The sequence below is a fragment of the Chelonia mydas genome, chromosome 3, assembly GCF_015237465.2.
Source record: "Chelonia mydas isolate rCheMyd1 chromosome 3, rCheMyd1.pri.v2, whole genome shotgun sequence".
Lineage (NCBI taxonomy): Eukaryota > Metazoa > Chordata > Testudines > Cheloniidae > Chelonia > Chelonia mydas.
Genome location: NC_057851.1, coordinates 185,563,374 through 185,583,640, shown reverse-complemented (window position 1 = coordinate 185,583,640; position 20,267 = coordinate 185,563,374). Strand labels below are relative to the sequence as shown.

Here is a 20,267-nt window from a genome sequence, read left to right as displayed (position 1 = left end):
GCTATCAGCATTCTTTTGTTACTCACCTACAGTCCAAGGTCTTCAAGTAAGCTACATCTACGCTGCATCAATTTGGACTACAGGGGTGTGAATAGTATTGTGCACCAAAGTGCTGTGCGGTCACTTGCAAGAGTGGATACTGTGGGCGTGAACTAAAAGGTTCCTACTTCACATTAATGCATTTGAAGAGAACTACATTAACACAAACTAGAAACTTTTTAGTTTGTGCCTGCAGCATCAACACAAGGGGAGTCACAGGGCAGCATTTCAGTGCTCATAGCTATTCACACCTCTGTAGTCTGAACTGTGGGGCAGTGTAGCAAGCCCTATAGTATTTATGAGAGAAAAATTTTGCACCTTCTGTAAGCAGAATAAGTACTAACATTGGGGTGGTTCTGTTTATCCGATCAATTACATAATCTAGATGTGTCCACAAAAGGCTACTAGGAAGATGACTTGGACAAGGATTAAAACTAGAGCGGTGTCAGATTCTGCATGTAGCCCTGGTTTATGCTACCATTTTCCTATATGCAGGAGAACCTCAAAAGCTTAGACAGTTTGGTTTCAATAAACAACCAAAAACTCAGCTACTTATTCTTGACCAAAGTGGTCTAGAAATCAGCTGGGATGGCAGCCTCTCTATATTTTACTCTTTCCATTTCTGAGTCCAGACAAAACCAGGAAATGAAGATGTAGAAAAGTGAGGGTGTGGGGTAAACTGAACATTTAAAAATTGGTTTGTGTTCTGGGCCAAGATTTGGCTAGTTCTTGAAACAAACATACTCTTTACGTTTTGAGAGCCCCTTCAAGACTCTCAAAGGCAGCCCTTGTTTTATCTGACTGCTTTATGTAAGACAGATCTTGCAACACTGATGTGCATAATCACTTTGATGTGAATGGGACTTGTATGATCAAAGATTGGAGGACTGGGCCCCAGAGCCTCATCTTTCTGTGAAAGGATCTATGGGCCAGATCTCCTATCCTGGTATCAGTGGCAATTCAAGAAAGCACTAAAGTACATGCTAAAATCCATCCTTGTTCAGGGACAGCACTTAAACCTTGAAAGCATGAAAATAGGAAGCTGTAGGAAAGATCCTAGCATTCCTTGTCTCCCTTATATCACCTGGGGCACTACTGATAACACACTCCATAATGCGGTTGCTGCAATTTCTGACAAATACTGAAATCCCCCAGCAGCATCCAACTCACTGTTACACAACCTTACCGGTGACCTCATAAAGTGAAGGCACAATAACTTTCCACATGAATGGACTGTGTGACAGTCAGATGTTCCAAGCTGTTGATACAGCTGTGTTGGAGGTCACCATTTAGGTTTTTTTGCAGGCTCAGGTATGAACTACCATGCAAATTTACATTTACCCAGCATCCCCTGTGTGGGTTTGTGGCCCACATGGCACCATAAATTCTATCAGTTCTCTTCATTCTTCCAGAGAAGTAGAAGTTTGCCCCACCTCCATGCAGGAGAATGGGCAAGCAGTTCACACTAATGAATGTCTAAGGAGATCTGCAAGAGTCCACAGTCATCTGCCTGAGGGCCATGTGCCTCAGTATTGCCCACCAGCTGCCCTTAGCTTCTGGACAGCATTGGCTCCTGCAGCAGCTCCTCACTCCAGTAACTGCGTTTGGAAGATGCATTCATATCACGGAGCTGCAACTTGACTTTGGCCTTGATCCTGCATGAGATTGCACCTGGATGGACCCCTGCACCATGCAGAACCCCACTGACTTCAGTGAGACTCCACGTGGACACAGGGATCTGCAAGTGTGGAGTCATGGGATCTAGGCTTAAGAGAAACTAGGTTGGGGGGGGGGGGGGGATGATACCATGGTGACAGCACTTCCCCCTTTCACACTCTATTCCCTCCTCACCTGCAGCCATAAGTTTTATGTCCTTCCACCTGTGGAGACAGTAGGGACAATTTGGCCTACAACATTTTTTAAATATCTGCTTAGGTTCTACAGGTAATGACCCCAAGGCTGAGAATGGTTGCCCTATGAACACACTTGGCTCTTGCCCTAACGGATCTTTACTTATCACAATCAAAAGATGATTCCATGCTTGGGAAATGTGTTGTTCCTGTATATACAGGCTGAATCTGTGTTCGTATACAAGTAATGCATTTCCAGTTTCCATTACCTAAATGAATTGTCCCAGTGAGGTCAGCTTTTGTTCTTTGGCAATGGTCTTCCATCTCAGAAATAAACCAGAAAACACTCCCGCAGGAGCAGCAGTCAGGGATGGATGTGTCTGTTCGTCTCTGTCTCCCTGTAAAACGCCTCACGGGAAATCAGCTTGCAACAAGCACTTCCTACAAGCTGACAGGATTACTGATGTTTGGCCCATTCTTCTACTAAAGGGAAGCCTGAAGATTAAGATACAGGCTGCTCGCTCAGCCATGCTTCTTGATAATGTTTGTGGCTGCTGGCTTGTTATAGTTTGAGCGTACATATCCGAAAATACTCTGTAGAACTGCAAAACCACAGAACAAAAACTCACCCCATATAAGTCAGTGAGTGAAGCAGCTGGTAATTCTTAATAAAGTCACTGCTCTAGCTATGGAAACCTTGATTGGTGTCTGCCTTTGTTTGTATTACCTAGATGTGGCTGGATGATTCAGCTGCCTATATTTCAGCGTTGCGGTCTCTGCTGGGAGTGGGGTTGGTGGTGGTCTGTTCAGGCCATGCAATTTGTATCTGACCTCACATGCAGGAGAACTCCCTCTAAAGGGATTCTTCCAAGTGTATCTCCCTTGTGTGTGTGTCTGAGAGGGAGTAGCAATAGTGGCAGTGTACATGCTACCCCACTGCACCCCAGATTCCCTGTCCTAGGTTTTAGCTAACCTGGTGGTGCTGTGAGTGACTTCAATACCCTTGTAGTTTAATACAGGATCTCATGGCCTTCATGACAACCATGGGATAAGCCAAGGTGATTACTAGCTCACTTACAGATGAGAATGGTCTGGACCTCATTTTTGGTATGGGATTGAAGAGAGCAAGGAGTATATCATTGCCATGACCAAAATGGTTCTCTGAGGACAGGCCTCCCCTTTCATTCCTTTGGGACTCAGGGGTATAGTGGAGAGTGGACCTATTTCTCTGGTAGTTACTCTACAATGGATGGATCCACTTGGGCTTCCAGAGTTCTCTAAAGGCCAGATTTTCAAATGTATTTAGGCACCTAAAGATGAGACTTAGGTGCCCAACCTGGTTAGTGGTTTTCAGCATCCCACTAGACACTAAGCTGCATCTTTTGGCATATGAAAATCTGGCCCTATTGAAGTTGATGTGAGTTGATGATGGCTGTTAAGAGGGAATCTGTCACACATATGGTTTTATCAAGTGATGGGTTAGTGCTAATGAGACAGTTCAATTGTCTCATTAGCACTGACCTCCCACTTGATAAGGCAACTCCCATCTTTTCATGTACTGTGTATATATATACCTGCCTACTGTATTTTCCACTCCATGCATCGGATGAAGTGGGTTTTAGCCAACAAAAGCTTATGCCCAAATAAATTTGTTAGTCTAAGATGCCACAAGTACTCCTCGTTGTTTTTGCTGATACAGACTAACACAGCTACCACTCTGAAACCTGTTACACATGGTTTTGTTCTCTCCTCTCAGTTGGAGAGCTGTGTAATCACTTACTAGTCCCAACTGCTCTCAGTATAATAAAGTGATGAACTGTTATAATGTATTTGTTTTATTAGCCAAAATAGCTTTGAGTGCAAAAGAAAAATTACAGAAAGTAAAACAAAGGTTGTTAGATCATAGAGTTCATGATGTCAGAAACTGAACTAAGATGTTGTGAATTTCAAGAGATCATAAGTCAGTGTAATTAATTCAAGGTATTACTGCAATCTTGTTACAAAATCCAATTTTTATCCTAGTTCTCTACTAGTCTGGACAGGTGATTTTGGTACCTGCAAGGAACTATGAATCCTTAAATAGATATCCTTACTTATTTACAATCAAGTTTGTGCCAATGGAATTATGAAAGGGTTCAGTTCAATTAACTAATTCTACAATAGAATTAATTTAGACAAGTTACTGTATTATCAGAGGTCAGTTCAATTCAAAATCACCTTGTCTAGGTGATATTCATAGTCTATGCATGTATAAATAGCAAATCTTGGCTATCACTCATTACAGCCAAAACATAACAGGCAGATAAGTATTTTGATTGTATTCTAACTTATCTGGAGTTTTATCAATTCTGTATGCTGTTAGGCAGTTGCCACTTTAACCAAAGGTTCAAACAGTGATACAATCTTTAGACAAAAAGACGACGCTTTCTATTGGCTTGTAAGCTAAAGAGTGGTCTATTCTCCTGACCACATAATGTGCGTGATTTTTCTTATGCTGAATTCTTTGAAAGGCTCAGGATCTCTCAACTAACTTTGCTGTAAGGAAGCATAATTTCCTCTTACAAATTGTACTAGGCCTAGTTAGTGTAATGAGTTTGACACATGGCTAGAAAGGGTTAAACATCCTGCAAAATAACCCTCAAAAGACATGTGGGGAGATAATGTTTGTGTATTTACATAAGTATGAGTAGGGTCTACAATGTAATCAACAGCCTGTCTTTGCTGTATTCTGGTATCATTTAAATGAATTGTAAACATGGGATATCTCAGTATTCATCTGTCTTCGAAATGTACTGTGAATGGTGGAAGAACAAGCAAATAGCCTTATGTTAATTTGTATAGCTAAGTACTGGTGATGGACCTCCTTCAAAGTCATCCTAATTATCTTTTGTTCCCAAAGGAAATCCCAACTTGTCAAAGAGGACATGAAATTGTATAAAAGATCATTGGGTCCTGATTCTGTCATCTCAGATCTGCTTAAGCTTCTTCAGGGGAAGTTTGAGTCACAAGATTGAGGTCCCAGTTATGCTGGTATGCCCTGAATATGTAGTTGACATTTGACTATAAACTATGAACTTTTTCTGAAAGCACTCTTTGCAACCCTCTCGGCTATGAATCTGCACCTAAATGAATTGAACTCATGTCTGTATGTATATTGAACTTTTAACCATACTCTAACTCTTTTGTTTAATAAATTTTAGTTTTATTAATAAGAATTGGCTGTAGCATGTATTTGGGTAAGATCTGAAACATTCACTAACCTGGGAGGTAATGTGTCCAATCCTTTGGGATTGGTAGAACCTGTTATTTTATATGATGAAATAAGATTTACAGAAATCATCATATTTGATGTGGGTACCTGGATGGAGGCCTGAGGCTGGATCACTTTAAGGGAACTGTGTTGTTTAGACTTCTGAGTAACCAGTGAGGTAAGAAAGAAGTTGTTTTATGCTGGCTTGGTAAATCTAGGTATTGGAATATCCACCAGCTTTATGGGGATTGTCTGCCCCATTCTTTGCAGTTCACCCTAACTGAGTGACCACAGCTGGCTCCCCATGAGGACCCCGGTCACAGTGGTGTAGTTGTGCTTGAATACACATGACCACAGGTTAATTGGTGTTTTGGATCAGAACCACATGCTTGTCAAAATTAAATTTTGACATTGGAGAGTTTAAGGGTTAAAAATTACAGTGTCCCATGATCAAGATCCTAACAGATAAAGCTTGGAAGAATTGTGCTCAGTGGGGGGTTGTCTTAAGAAAAAGGCCCCAGAGCAGGAACTGGAAAAAAAAAAATCTGTTAATTGACAGTGATATGGAAGCAGATGCAAAGTACTTGCAGTGAGAAACCAGTACCTAGAACTTGGACAAAAGCAAAAAATAGATATGGAAGGAGAAGCTGCTGAAAGAGAACCTGTGTTTTGAACATGAACAAAGAATGGCATATATTCGATTGCAGAACTAGAAGCTAAGGCAAAAGTGGACAGACTTAAACTTCAGCTCAAGAGAATAAAAGAACAGGAACTATATCATCCTGGAAAGCCAGCTCCTCTCAACAGCAAAGATGGGGATAGACTATCCAGTCTGTAACAATGTAGGTATGTTGTTGGACTCTAAGCAGTTGTATGTGGATACCAAATTTACCCCAACACTGCCACCTTTTATGTAAATGCTTTTACTGTGAACTTGGGTGAAGGTAACCCCGTAACTTGTGCAGAGAATGTAAAAGTCAATGGTAAAAGCTGATTAGGGCAAATTACAGCTTCTAACACTCGTTAAAGCAGATTTTGTCAAGGAGGAAGATTTACCAGATCAAAGTGTGAATTTGCAATCCAAGTTTACTGTAAGTGTACTTTTAGCAAGAATCCATCTTGAATGGAATGGTGTTATACATGAAGTTATAGCTGGTGTAAGGAAGTTATTGCCTAAGGATCTTTTGATTGGGGATGATATTAGAACTTTGTTCAGTCAAGTCGATGACATAAACCAGTCACAGAAAGAAATAATCCTGACTTCCTGAGGAAACTACAATCCATCGGTGACCTTCCATAGTGGCCAGGATGGTGTTTTCAGGATGTAGAAGCCCTCTATACCAACATTCCACACAAAGATGGACTACAAGCCGTCAGGAACAGTATCCCCGATAATGTCATGGCAAACCTGGTGGCTGAACTTTGTGACTTTGTCCTCACATTTGGAGACAATGTATACCTTCAAATCAGCAGCACTGCTATGGGTACCCGCATGGCCCCATAGCATGCCAACATTTTTATGGTGGACTTAGAACAACGCTTCCTCAGCTCTTGTCCCCTAATGCCCCTACTTTACTTGCGCTACATCATCTGGACCCATGGAAAAAGAAGCCCTTGAGGAATTCCACCATTATTTCAACAATTTCCATCCCACTATTAACCTCAGCCTGGACCAGTCCACACAAGGGATCCACTTCCTGGACACTACGGTGCTAATAGCAATGGTCACATAAACACCACCCTATACCGGAAACCTACTGACCGCTATTCCTTCCTACATGCCTCCAGCTTTCATCCAGACCACACCACATGATCCATTGTCTACAGTCAAGCTCTATGATACAACCACATTTGCTCCAACCCCTCAGATTGAGACAAACACCTACAAGATCTCTATTGAGCGTACAACTACAATACCCACCTGCTGAAGTGAAGAAACAGATTGACAGCCAGAAGAGTACCCAGAAGTTACCTACTACAGGACAGGCCCAACAAAGAAAATAACAGAACGCCACTAGCCATCACCTTCAGCTCCCAATTAAAACCTCTCCAATGCATCATCAAGGATCTACAACCAATCCTGAAGGACGGCCCATCACTCACAGATCTTGGGAGACAGGCCAGTCCTTGCCTACAGACAGCCCCCCAACCTGAAGCAAATACTCACCAGCAACCACACACCACACAAGAGAACCACTAACCCAGGAACCTATCCTTGCAACAAAGCCCATTGCCAACTGTGTTCACATATCTATTCAGGGGACACCATCATAGGGCCTAATCACAGCCACACTATCAGAGGCTTGTTCACCTGCACATCTACCAATGTGATATATGCCATCATGTGCCAGCAATGCCCCTCTGCCATGTACATTGGTCAAACTGGACAGTCTCTATGTAAAATAAATGGACACAAATCAGACATCAAGAATTATAACATTCAAAAACCAGCTGGAGAACACTTTAATCTTTCTGGTCACTCGATTACAGACCTAAAACTGGAAATTCAACAAAAAAACTTCAAAACCAGATTCCAACGAGAGACTGCTGAATTGGAATTAATTTGCAAACTGGATACGATTAACTTAGGCTTGAATAGAGACTGGGTGTGGATGGGTCATTACACAAAGTAAAACTATTTTTATTTACATGTTTATTCCACCCCCCACTGTTCCTCACACGTTCTTGTCAACTGCTGGAAATGGCCCACCTTGATCACTACAAAAGGTTCCCCCCACCCTCCTGCTGGTAATCTAACCTTAAGTGATCACTCTCCTTACAGTGTGTATGGTAACACCCATTGTTTCATGTTCTCTGTGTATATAAATCTCCCCACTGAATTTTCCACTGGATGCATCCGATGAAGTGAGCTGTAGCTCATGAAAGCTTATGCTCAAATAAATTTGTTAGTCTCTAAGGTGCCACAAGTACGCCTTTTCTTTTAATCCTGAACCTGTGTCTATTAGGGGCAAAGATTTGCCTATGAAGGGTTTCTCCATATGTTTGTATGAGGAAGATAGCTGTTTGTCTGTGCAAAGAAGTAGTGCATATGTGGAAAAAATTCCTAAGTGTCTGTCTGGTATCTCAGAAGTGAATCTGGCATTAGATAAGGCTCAGGAAGACATTTCTCTAGAGAAAATTAAAATTGGTGATCAGGTTAAAGCCCTAACTGAGGGAGGAAGGAAGGGAGACATTCTTGGTGAGTGATAAATTGTTGGCTAGTAAAGCTTGGGAAAGTAAGCCTGACCCAGCTAAAAGTGATGTGCTTAAAGTAGCTCAGTGTAGTAAGACACTGTTTGTGGAAAACAGCAGCTTATCTGTTAAGGGAGGGAAACGCAAATAAAGTTTAGATGAACATAGGCAGCATTCTGGGCTGCTGGCTTTGTCTAATCAGCAGTTTGGGAAGGCAAGGTTAGTGGAACACGAGTATCCCCATACCTTACCTGTTACCAGTGTGGAGAATTGTGACAGTGAAGGAAATGTTCCTTTGTTAGGGATAATGACTTGCCTATGAAGGGAGCTACCCCAGTCTCCAAGCAGTTGTCTGTGAATAGCCATGTGTGCTGGGACAAAGGAAAGGATATCCCAAGCTGTTTGTCTGTTAAAGGGGAATATTTCTCCAGATATTTTCTGTTTGTAGAGCATACAGAAAGCCTGTCAGCCTATGATGGCTGAAAATTTATCATTTGACCCAGAGTTGATTCTGGCTATAACTAAAGTCCAGGAAGGAAGTGGTCCTAAATTTGTGTCTGCTAGGGATGATGACATTGCAACTAGGTTGCATCTAGTTGATGTCAAATATAGCTCCCATGGACCAAGCGATTCTGCTGCTTCTATTTTGCCTGTTGCAGGTGTGTTTCTGGGTAAAGATATGACGACCTTGTCTGATCAGGGTTATATCCTAGCCAGGGCACAAGGAAAGCATGAAGGTGATTTGACTGTTACAAGTTTCCACACTGTTAGTGGGTAATAAGGAAGAGAATGTTTCTAATCTTGTGACTATGAAGTCTAGCAGTTTACCTGAAAGGGGGTTTTGTGAAAATCCTCCTGTTGGGACAGAGGTGATTCTGGATTTAAGTGAACAGAGAGTCTGTTGCTCAGGAAAATGTTTTTACAGCAAGCCCTAGATGTAAAGGGTAAGGGCAGAATTTCTTTGAAAAATGGGTTGCTTAGAAAGATTCCTGAAGAGGAAAATCTTCAGGATAGTTTTTGCAAGCAGTTTGCTGCAATTGATGGATGTGGAAGTGATTTGATTGAGTTAACTCAGGGTGATTCACTGTAAAGAGAAAGTAACAGTTTGGGAGACTTGTTCCAGTTAACTGCCAGAGTCTGAGGTGTATAGACCCACTGACTTTGCTTTAGAAGTGCAGATAGCTTTGAAAAGATTTCAAATGAAATAATTGTTTTAGGGAATTTAAAACAGCCCTATAAGCTTAACCAGCTTGTTGGGGAGACAATGTTGTTGGAACATGAATGTCTCCATGTTGATTCTTTAAGTAAGCAGTTGGTGACTCAGGTACTGAGGAAAGATCGGGTTACTGGATTATAAGGATGCAGGGGAGAGCAGGCAAAGTTGCATCTCTAGATGTTTTGGATATGACTTGTAGTCTTAGTGGACTTGACACCTGATTCCATGTGGAAGCAGAGGTTGGTAAGGGAAGGATAAAAGAACCTTGAGTCTAACATGCTAGTGAAACTGGATGGTATCTCTTTAAGACAGAGGCCAGCCTTGGAATTGGTAAAGTTTGAGGATCTGAAAACTAGTAAACAAGCTAGTGTCTGTGTTGATACTAATTACCTGACTGACTGGGGGGTGGGGGGACTTGCCCATAGCCATTAGCAAAGAGGATGCACCCAGCCAGCCAATGGAGTCTGTTGCACAAAAGAGTTCAGATTTTGATTCTTCTGGATAGGGAGGAAGGGAGGGATTAAACCTTGCAAATAAAAGCCAGAGGTTAACCCTAAAATACCAAAATCCCCAAGGAAGTGGTTAAGCTGAAAGCCTATGTTTCTTGACCTCAGGGTGTTTCTTAAAAGCTACAAAGATTCAAAAGGGATATTGAACAAGCTGAAGTAAAGAATGATTTGTCTAAACCAAAGGCTTTGCATGACAAAAATAATTGTAAGTGTATACTTGTGATAGAACTGATGTTAATGCTATTGCTAATGACTTGTTGCTGATACCAAGAACTATAAAAATGTAATGTGCATGGTCTTTTGGAAAAGCCCTTGAACATGTTAAGAGTGGTACATAATAGAAACCCTTATGATTATGCTGTTTGGTTCAACAAGAACACACTAAGTGTTAAAAAGACTACTAAAGTTGAGGCTTCATAGCTAATGCTTAGAGCTTTCCATAGCAGAAAAACCACTACAAGCTTGAATTGCTGTGCAGAAGGGGAACTGAGGTACAACACCTCACAGCCTTCATGGCTGAATGCCAGAGTAAGTGCTTTATAACTAACATTAATGGCTGTTAGTTCAACACATAGACCAAACCCTGGAATCACTAAAGTGTTTCACAAAGTATGGACTAAGTTTTGGCTGGGGCCAAAGCATGCATCAATAATTTGGCCTTACAAAGAATTCAATGTAAACACAGCTCATGTCAATGTTGGAAGGTCCTTAAGGTGTATCCAGGATCTCTAATTTCACCCTTCCACACTAGTCTCACATTGGGGGTGTGACGCATGGCTAGAAAGGGTTAAACATCCTGCGAAATAAATAACCCTCAAAAGACATGTGGGGAGATAATTGTGGTTTTGTGTATTTACATATGTATGAGTAGGGTCAACGATGTAATCAACAGCCCCAGTCTTTGCTGTATTCTGTCGTCTCAGATCTGCTTAAGCTTTGTCAGGGGAAGTTTGAGTCACAAGACTGAGGTCCCAGTTATGCTGGTATACCCTGAATGTGATATTTGGACATTGGACTATAACCTATGAACTATTTCTGAAAGAACTCTTTGCAACCACAAAGCTCACCATCTCTGCTATGAATCTGCACCTCAATGAATTGAACTCATGTCTGTATGTATATTGATCTTTTAAACCACTCTTGTTTTTCCAATACATTTTAGTTTAGTTAATAAGAATTGGCTGTAGCATGTATTTCTAATGCATATACAATGAGAAATCAAAATGAAAAATCAAAGAAAACAAAAATCAAAGGTATGCAGACAGCTCTAATTTTGCTATTTCCTGACTTTTGAGTGCTTCACTATGCGATTTTAATGTTCTAATGTATTATTTTGGTATAGAATATATTATTTTCTATGTAACACCAGATACTTTAATACAAACTTAAAATAAAAATTAAGTGAAATATTTACTTGAAAAAGTTAAGCAGATTGCAATCTACAATGTACTTAAGTGTGTTTTCATTCATTCCATAGCACATATTAGCTTCTTACACACCAATATGTATGTTCAGTGCACGCAGTTCACAGGCAAAGCTACACACTTCAGATATAACCGTTGATGAGCAGAGTGCTTTTACAAGTCTACAGACTATCAGTAAACAGCATAAGTCTCATGTCTTCTCTAGTTTACTTATTTAAAAAGTTTGCTCTTTGTAGTCATGATACGGAAAGTATGGAGCTTATTAATTGCCACACATAGGCTTAAGTTACGCTGAGGGTTCTGGCCTAAGACTTCGAAGGATGTCAGGCAGCAGATGCTGTTTCAATTTTTCCCCACAGGTCAAGTAGCTACAACAGCTAACCAACTAAGCTTAACCACAAACGCTTGCTGAGTTGTGAAGTCGCTTCCTTTTTTTAAAAAAACCCACCTTTTTTTCTATTTTATATGTTTTACATCTATAGAGTTGTAATAAACACACAGTAGATCAAGATGTGCAGTTTGATATAGTATAAGGTGTAACATTGATAAATAAACCTAAAAGGTGTCCATTAAGATTTAATAAGCTATACCTTAAATTTTATGATATCCAAAGGCACTCGAACAGACCCCTCAGTCTGATGAAACTTCATTGTTTTGGTAACCTGACCATAAAGTATTGCAAATAGTTTGGACCATGCCAACTATTTTAAGAAATATACAGCTAATCTTTAAAAAGGGAATCTAACAAGGAATTTTATATTATATTTATATTTGTTTTATATGAGAAGTCAATATATTCAAATATTATGTTGAGAAGATGTGACAGGGTTGGGACTCACCACCACAGCACCTCCTGTGGTTCACTCTGGAAATTAGCTCAGTTCATGCAGAGCGCCCTCTGCCAGTGGTGTCCTGTCCATCTCTCACCCTAGATTGGCATCTCGACCCACATTGCTCCCAGCATCCTCTTCAGGACACTGCCCTCCAGCAGTGCCCACTGCTCCAGTCTCACCGCCTTCCAGGGGTTTGGTGTTATCAGCAGTCCTTCTCTTCACCCCATCCACAATAGCCAACCACACCCCAAAGTCTAACCCCTTTTGGCAGTGGTCTGGTGCAGTCTATCATGGCCACTCCAAACAGCCAGGTGGAAGTGCAAGGAGGAGACCCAGGCCCACCCTCTACTCTGGGTCCTGACCCAGGGATCCTTTGGCAGCAGCCTTCCTGTCTACCCTCCTTCTCTCCCTTTGTCCATCTCTCTCCCTGGAGCATTTCCCCTTCAGCCCCTTTGCACCGGCTAGGCCCTTTTTCTCAGGGCCCACAACCCAGCAGGTACCAGGTAGGAGTTCCCTTCCGTTCCGTTCCGTTCCGTTCCGCCCCGCAGATAGACCTTCACCCTCTGAAGGCCTAGGAGAGACTGCCTGCTCCCTTCCTGGGCAGCCTTTATATAGGGCATAGCCTAGCCCTGATTGGCTGGCTGTAATACTGGCCCTGATTGGCTCTCTAACAGGCCCTCCCTGATTGGCTGCCGCCTTGCACAGCTGCTCTGGCCTGTTGTAGCCCAATCTGGCATGGGGGTGGGGCACCCCCCCACCACAGAAGCCAATGTGAAGTGTAACTTTTTAAGATGAATCAACCAAAATGTCATAAGGCCTGATCAATTATATGACTGGCAGTTGCAGGGAGAGTTTCAGATTAGGTAGTGGGGCTGCTTCAAAAAATCACTGGCGTGTAGGGAATATCAAGTACTAGTACAGAGGTGTGGACAGCTATTTTGTAGTATTTCATTAATTGTTATCCTACTAGACATGGACCAAGAAAATGAATCAAATGACTTTATATTGCTGCATGATGATGAACTAAATAACAATGACAGAACTATTCAGAAGTTTGAAGAGACTTCACATAAAGACTCTATTCTAACTTCAAGATGGGTATTTCTGTAGATGACCAAGAGTGCAGCGGGAAAGAGCATGGAGTTGTGCAAAGTTAGCCAAAGGATCACACTGTAAAGGGGGCCATGGACAGTAACTTGCAGAGTGTTACTGACTGAAGGTAAGCCAGCATGTGTTCAAAGTATGGTCCAACATGTCTCTCACAGACTAGGATGTCACAAGAGGTTTTGCATTAAGATAATATAATTTTCCAGATAGAGCTGCAAGAAGCTGTAAGAGAGACACCTCATTTTCTCATTGAGACGGGACACTGCTTCTGTCCTGTTTGGGCATTTCAAATCTTTGCCAGAAACGTGGTTGGTTTCTGACTGGCCCACATCAGAAGAGGAACCAGGTTGCACCACCCAGCGAAACATGTATAAGAAGCCCTGTGTAGTTCAGCATGTTGTTCCCAACTCCCATTGGGATGAGAAAGATGGAGTTGGATCATTGTTGCCTGGCCAATGAGAGCACCCCCTACTTGGTAACAACTGAAGCCTTATCACTGACAAGCACCCTATTAACTGCTCTATATAGTCCTATGTGCAGCTGTCTCGAACAATCTAGAAGTACAGCTGTCAACACCTTGAATGAAGCACCTCAACGATCTCCCTCATTGTAACTGTGGAGCTGTGCCAGAGAATTTTCCTAAGCTGTTACACCCATGCAGAACTTGATGGTAACAGAATCCTATGAAATGTGCATGCACATGGGATATTAAAATAACCCATAACTTTAACAAATCACAATACATTTTCACCAGAGCACTGTCCCTACACTGCATATGTGATTATCTCAACCTAAATGTAAAGGTTTTTACCACTAATCTACTGGAAATATGAAAAACAAGTCCATTTTCATTTTATCTTCACTTTCTTCATCTCAAAAATGACTGAGCTGTTTTGGCTCAAACTTAAAAAAAAACCAACAACCAACTTTCTCCCAGATTGATGAAAACCTGCCAGAATCTTACTTGAAAAAGTATAATCAGCTCTGACCCTTTATTATAAACACTTCTGCAACCTCATCTAAGTGCCTTGATGTACCTTCCACTTATATAAATAATGTACCTGCACTTACGCATTGTAATGACTAATTAGAATTTAATGAAAAAAGCCTATGTGAACACAGCATATTAAGTCTGAATTAAAAGCTGCAACAGTCAGGAAATGTAAATATTAATATTCTCTCACCACCATTAGGTCAACCGCACGAGATGGAATGTGGTATTTTTGATTATTGGTTAAGCTGTTAAATGTATATCTTAATAGAGCGTTGCGAAACGGTCATGTACATTTTTCCAGACAAGGCATAAAACTTACTCCCTGCTTTAGCATAATGGAAAAAACTAGTAATACTTTACTCACTCATTTGCCTGAGAAGAATACGTTTGTATCTTAATAGGTGAGTAGACTCTTGCAAGGATGTGGTATTATACGCAGATTGTGAAATGCAAGTTAGGGCTGCTGTGAGGACTCTCTTGCCTTTTTATATTTAAGTTCAGTGTTAATGGCTCAAGATTGTTACATATAATGTCATCCTCCTTTCCTTCCACCCCCATCCCACTCAGGACACGTTAACTGTCAATTTTCACAAAGAAGTTTGGCTCCTAAAAGGAAGCTGTGGAGAGAGCAGCGTTTTTTGGCCTGTGGCATGCCGGTCAGCGATACATCACCCGATACAGCAAGTCACCTGTCTTGTAGTACCACCACTCGTCCATGGCATGGAACATCCTATATGCTATGAAGTTACCAAGAAACTCCCAGCATGCACCATGTTTGTTACTTGTCTGGAATCCATAAAATAGAGAATGCTATAAATATACTCATGTTGGACAAAAAGAAAAGGAGTATTTGTGGCACCTTAGAGACTAACCAATTTATTTGAGCATAAGCTTTCGTGAGCTACAGCTCACTTCATCGGATGCACCTGTCATGTTGGACAGTTTCCTGTTCTGTTGTCTTATGCATGATGTTTAAAAATTGCACAATTCTGTGGTTCTAATGTACTAACACTTCCAAGTTTGGTTCAAAACAAATCTTTACTTGAATGACATGGGTTTGCAGGTTCTGTGCTTTGAACTTATTTGTCCCATAGTCAAACTTCTTTGCAAACCCATTGTCACATTCCGGGCTGCACTCCAGACCAGTGACAGGTTGTCACTGCGTGCTCTGCAACACTGGGTGTCTCAATGCTTTGCTGCTGTTGTAGTTCCCAACCTGCTACTGTTACATCCCGGGGTACAATCCAGGCCAGTGAGGGGCTGTCACCATTGTGCCTCACAATTTTGTGCTGTTGTAGATCTCAACGTGGGCTGTTCACAAACAGCCAACAGCATGCAGGTCACACCCTGTGTGTCTGTGTATAGCTACAGCCCTGGTCAGCAGCCTGTCCACAACACTCCAGTCATACTCTGGCTCCCATGAGCCTTGGTTACTACTTGCAGGGTGAGTCCTGGATTTTCTCAAAATGTGTGCTGTGCACTGTCCAGCCCTGGACAGTTCATATATTAAGGATCCATTGCCCCTGCAAAGGGTCAATATTCAACAGTTTGTTACTTTAACTGGAGTTACCAAACAATTCAATTTAAACTAGGGATGTCAAGCGACTAAAAGAAGTAAGTGCGATACATCGCGCGATTAAAAAATAATAGAATACCATTTATTTAAATATTTTTGGATGTTTTCTACATTTTCAAATATATTGATGTCAGTTAGTTACAACACAGAATACAAAGTGTACAGTGCTCACTTTATATTTTTGATTACAAATATTTGCACTGTAAAAAAAAAAAAGACATAGTATTTTTCAGTTCACCTAATACAAGTACTGTAGTGCAATCTCTTGATCATGAAAGTTGAACTTACAAATGTAGGATTATGTCCAAACCCCCCCCCCCCCCGCATTCAAAAATAAAACTATGTAAAATTTAGAGCGCACAAGTCCCATCCGTCCTACTTCTTGTTCAGCCACTCACTCAGACAAACAAGTTTGTTTACATTTGCAGAAGATAATGCTGCCTGTTTCTTGTTTACAATGTCACCTGAAGGTGAGAACAGGCATTTGCATGGCACTGTTGTAGCTGGCGTTGCAAGATATTTACATGTTAGATGCACTAAAGAGTCACATATCCCTTGATGCTTCCACCATTCCAGAAGACATGCTTCCATGCTGATGATGGATTCTGCTCGATAACGATCTAAAGCAGTGCAGACCGAGGCATGTTCATTTTCATCATCTGAATCAGATGCCACCAGCAGAAGGTTGATTTCCTTTTTTGGCGGTTCGGATTGTTTCCGCATCAGAGTGTTGCTCTTTTAAGACTTCTGAAAGCATGCTCCACACCTCGTCCCTCTCAGATTTTGGAAGGCACTTCAGATTCTTAAATTTGTGTTGAGTGCTGTCGCTATCTTTAGAAATCTCACATTGATACCTTCTTTGCATTTTGTCAAATCTGCAGTGAAAGTGTTTTTAAAATGAACGTGTGCTGGGTCATCATCTGAGACTGCTATAGCATGAAATATATGGCAGAATGCGGGTAAAACAGAACAGGAGACATACAATTCTCCCCCAAGGAGTTCAGTCACCAATTTAATTAACGCATTTTTTTTAAATGAGCGTCATCAGTGTGGAAACATGTCCTCTGGAACGATGGCCAAAGCATGAAAGGCATATGAATCTTTAGCACATCTGGCATGTAAATATCTTGCAACACCAGCTACAAAAGTGCCATGCAAATGCCTGTTCTCACTTTCAAGTGACGTAATTAAAAAGTGGGCAGCATTATCTCCCGTAAGTGTAAACTAACTTGTTTCTTTTAGCAATTGGCTGAACAAGAAGTAGGACTGAGTGGACTTGTAGGCTCTAAAGTTTTACATTGTTTTGTTTGAGTGCATTTACGTAACCAAAAAAAACTACATTTGTAAGGTCAACTTTCATGACAAACAGATTGCACTACAGTACTTGTATGAAGTGAATTGAAAAATACTATTTCTTTATCATTTTTACAGTGCAAATATTTCTAATAAACAATATAAAGTGAGCACTGTACACTTTGTATTCTGTGTTGTAATTGAAATTGATGTATTTGAAAATGTAGAAAACCTCCAAAAATGTAATAAATTTCAACTGGTATTCTGTTGTTTATCAGTGAGATTAATCGCGATTAATTTTTTTGAGTTAACTGCGATTAATCGACAGCCCTAATTTAAACAATACTGGATTAGTTTAGATTAAAATTACAATAAATTCATTTAGTGAGTACGACTATAAGGTATTAAAGTCAGAAATGGCTGAGGAAAAATAAAGAAGCTTTTTGGTAGCTAAAACTTAACATGCTAGATTGGTTTCAATGTAAAATCCTTACCATGTATTCCCAGCAACATGGCTGACCAAAATCTCAGGTCAGGATCTTGCCTTGAAGTCAAGAGGCTGGTTCCTTTGTCATCTTAGGGGAAAGAGAGAGAACTTTGGGTTTTATACCCCTTTCTTTTATAGTTCAGTTAAACCTTTTAAATGGATTTTTCTGAGGGTTATCCCTCAAAGCAACAGTAAAGAAGGTGATATGGAGTCTGACTGTGTAGGCTCCATGTTCATTCTTCTCACCTGTGTTTGCAGATGTGCAAATTTGCTTTGTCTCCTGCCATTTCTTCTCCCTGCTGTCTTGAGGACCCTGTTTACTACTGTTAAGGTTGAATCCGCACTCTGCCACTCCAAGTGCAGAAGTGGGGTCCCATAAGGATTTTAAAAATTAATACTTGCCACTCCAGGCTTGTACTAAACTCCCAAGGTCACAGCTTTTCTCTGACCTTGGCTTGGTAAACACTGCCACGCCACCCAAATGCAACCCCCCTCCCTTTGAACCTAGGAAGGAGCACTTGGGGAATTCCTCCCTGTGGGGTATCCTCAAGTCCTTTTACCCCCCCCCCCCCCAGGGAAGAGCTGAGAAAGCCACAGCTAATTTCCTTTGTTTTCTATCAGCTAATCAAACAACATGTACAAGCCTCTTAGGACACCAAAAATCCAATGCCGTTCTTAAAGGTAAATTTTATTAAAAACAAAAAGGAAAACAATCCATCTGGAACTTAGGCTTTTTGCTAGATCTTAAAAGAAACAATTACAAAAATTAAGCACCCAAAATAGCTTTCTTGGAGGGGGTGGGGTGGGGTTCAGCTTAAAGCTTACAAGCAAGCAAAAGCATCAGGGGTTAGCACAGAGGCGATCCACAAGCCTTAAAAAATAAACCTGATCGCCTTTAGCTAAACATTCTGATCTACTTACACATTTGGAGTTCAGATAAGTAGTTCTAGGTATGATCTGATGATTTATGATCATACCTGGCTAAAAGCTGCTTATAGCATGGCTGCTCTGTCCCTCCAGCCCAGAGAGAATAGACAAAGGGAAAGTTTCTTTCCCCATTTAAAAAAGTTCTGGCCCTCCCATTGGCTCTTTTGGTCAGGTGCCAACTCCTTTTCCTTTTCCCGGGGAACTTTGTTAACACTTTGCAGGTAAAACAAGCAGAGAACAGCTACCAAGAGGGATTTTATAGCTAACTGTCTGGCTGGGTGTCCATAAAAGGGACCTCCCCTCCACTTTATTTATCACAACTACTTATATGTAAATTGAGGTGAACACACACTTCTTCAGCCAGAATAGCCCTGCCCAGGCAGAAGAATGTGGTTTTGAACACATGCTAAGAATATCAGAGGGGAATTTGATAATTTACATATGTTGCTATATACATTTACCATGATGTCATTGACCAGCGAGTTTAGTCTTCAAATGATACCTCACAAGGTGTATTTTGTTCAAAGATTATTACCGTAGTGTGTAGGGTATGATACAGGGGTGCTTTTGTCAGACCCATAGACGAGGTTCATGCTTACTGGTTTGCTAGTACTGGAAGCGGGGGACTAGTAACTCTACTAGAAAACATTGTGACGTATTGCATTAGTGCCTAGATGCCCCAATTAAGATGAGGGTGCCATTGTGCTAGGTGCTTTCTCGTATGATTTTTAGAGGGGTGTTTTCAAACGCCAAGAGCATTGACAAACAGCAGCCTCAACATTTTCATGGCTATCCAGAGAAATCCAAGCAGCTTGTTACCCAGCTTTGTTGAGAAGATTACAGTTCAAACTTAAAGTTAACATTGCTGATTCATGAGTGCAGGTGGAACTCTAACCAAGGCTGGTTATGGGTGAACTTGAGTCTTGAGTCAAATGTATTGTATATCGTTAGAAAACTGTACCCTTCTGGGGTATCCCAATGCTTGACCTGTCAAAAGATGACACCAAATATCAATGTCTCTGTGTATTCAATTGAGTTTCAGAGATTATTCAGTGAGATGTGCTTATTCTTTGAAATTTCAGTGCTAATCTGAGATGCATGAATGCAATTTCCCTTTAAATTGCACATAACATTTGGGAGCAGGGTTATATCTGCCTCAAGATACCATGCATTTTAATGGGTACAATATTTGTAGGGCATTGCCCCAAAAGCACACCGCAGTCCTCACACTGTTTTATATTGGGATATATGCTGAAAGATGTGTGCTCTATCATGCAGGAGCCTCTTCAATCTCTTATTCCATCAAAGGTGTGAAATATTCTTTGCACCTTGAAACAGCTCTAATTTTAGTCAGTGTCATGGCTGTAGAATCTCCGTTTGGGATGCAATTAATTAAAAATGCCCCTTTCTGACTAAACACCCCACTTGGAAGATCTCTTGATCTGATGAAGATGTGGCATACAGCTGGCCTAAATCCAGAAAAGGAACAAGATAGCATCCACTGAATCATGACTTCTACATGGAATCTATTTCTTTGTCTCTTAAAAAGCCCACTTCTGCTGTGTTTCCT

At 41.1% G+C, this 20,267-nt stretch overlaps 1 long non-coding RNA gene across 1 annotated transcript; it reads left to right on the top strand.

Annotated features, from left to right (window-relative positions):
- Window positions 1-11,113: 11,113 nt before the first annotated feature.
- Window positions 11,114-16,055, top strand: LOC119565703. The gene is made up of 3 exons (XR_005224512.2): window positions 11,114-11,168; window positions 13,424-13,532; window positions 14,982-16,055. It is a non-coding gene; the product is annotated as an uncharacterized LOC119565703 (long non-coding RNA).
- The last annotated feature ends 4,212 nt before the right edge of the window (window positions 16,056-20,267 follow it).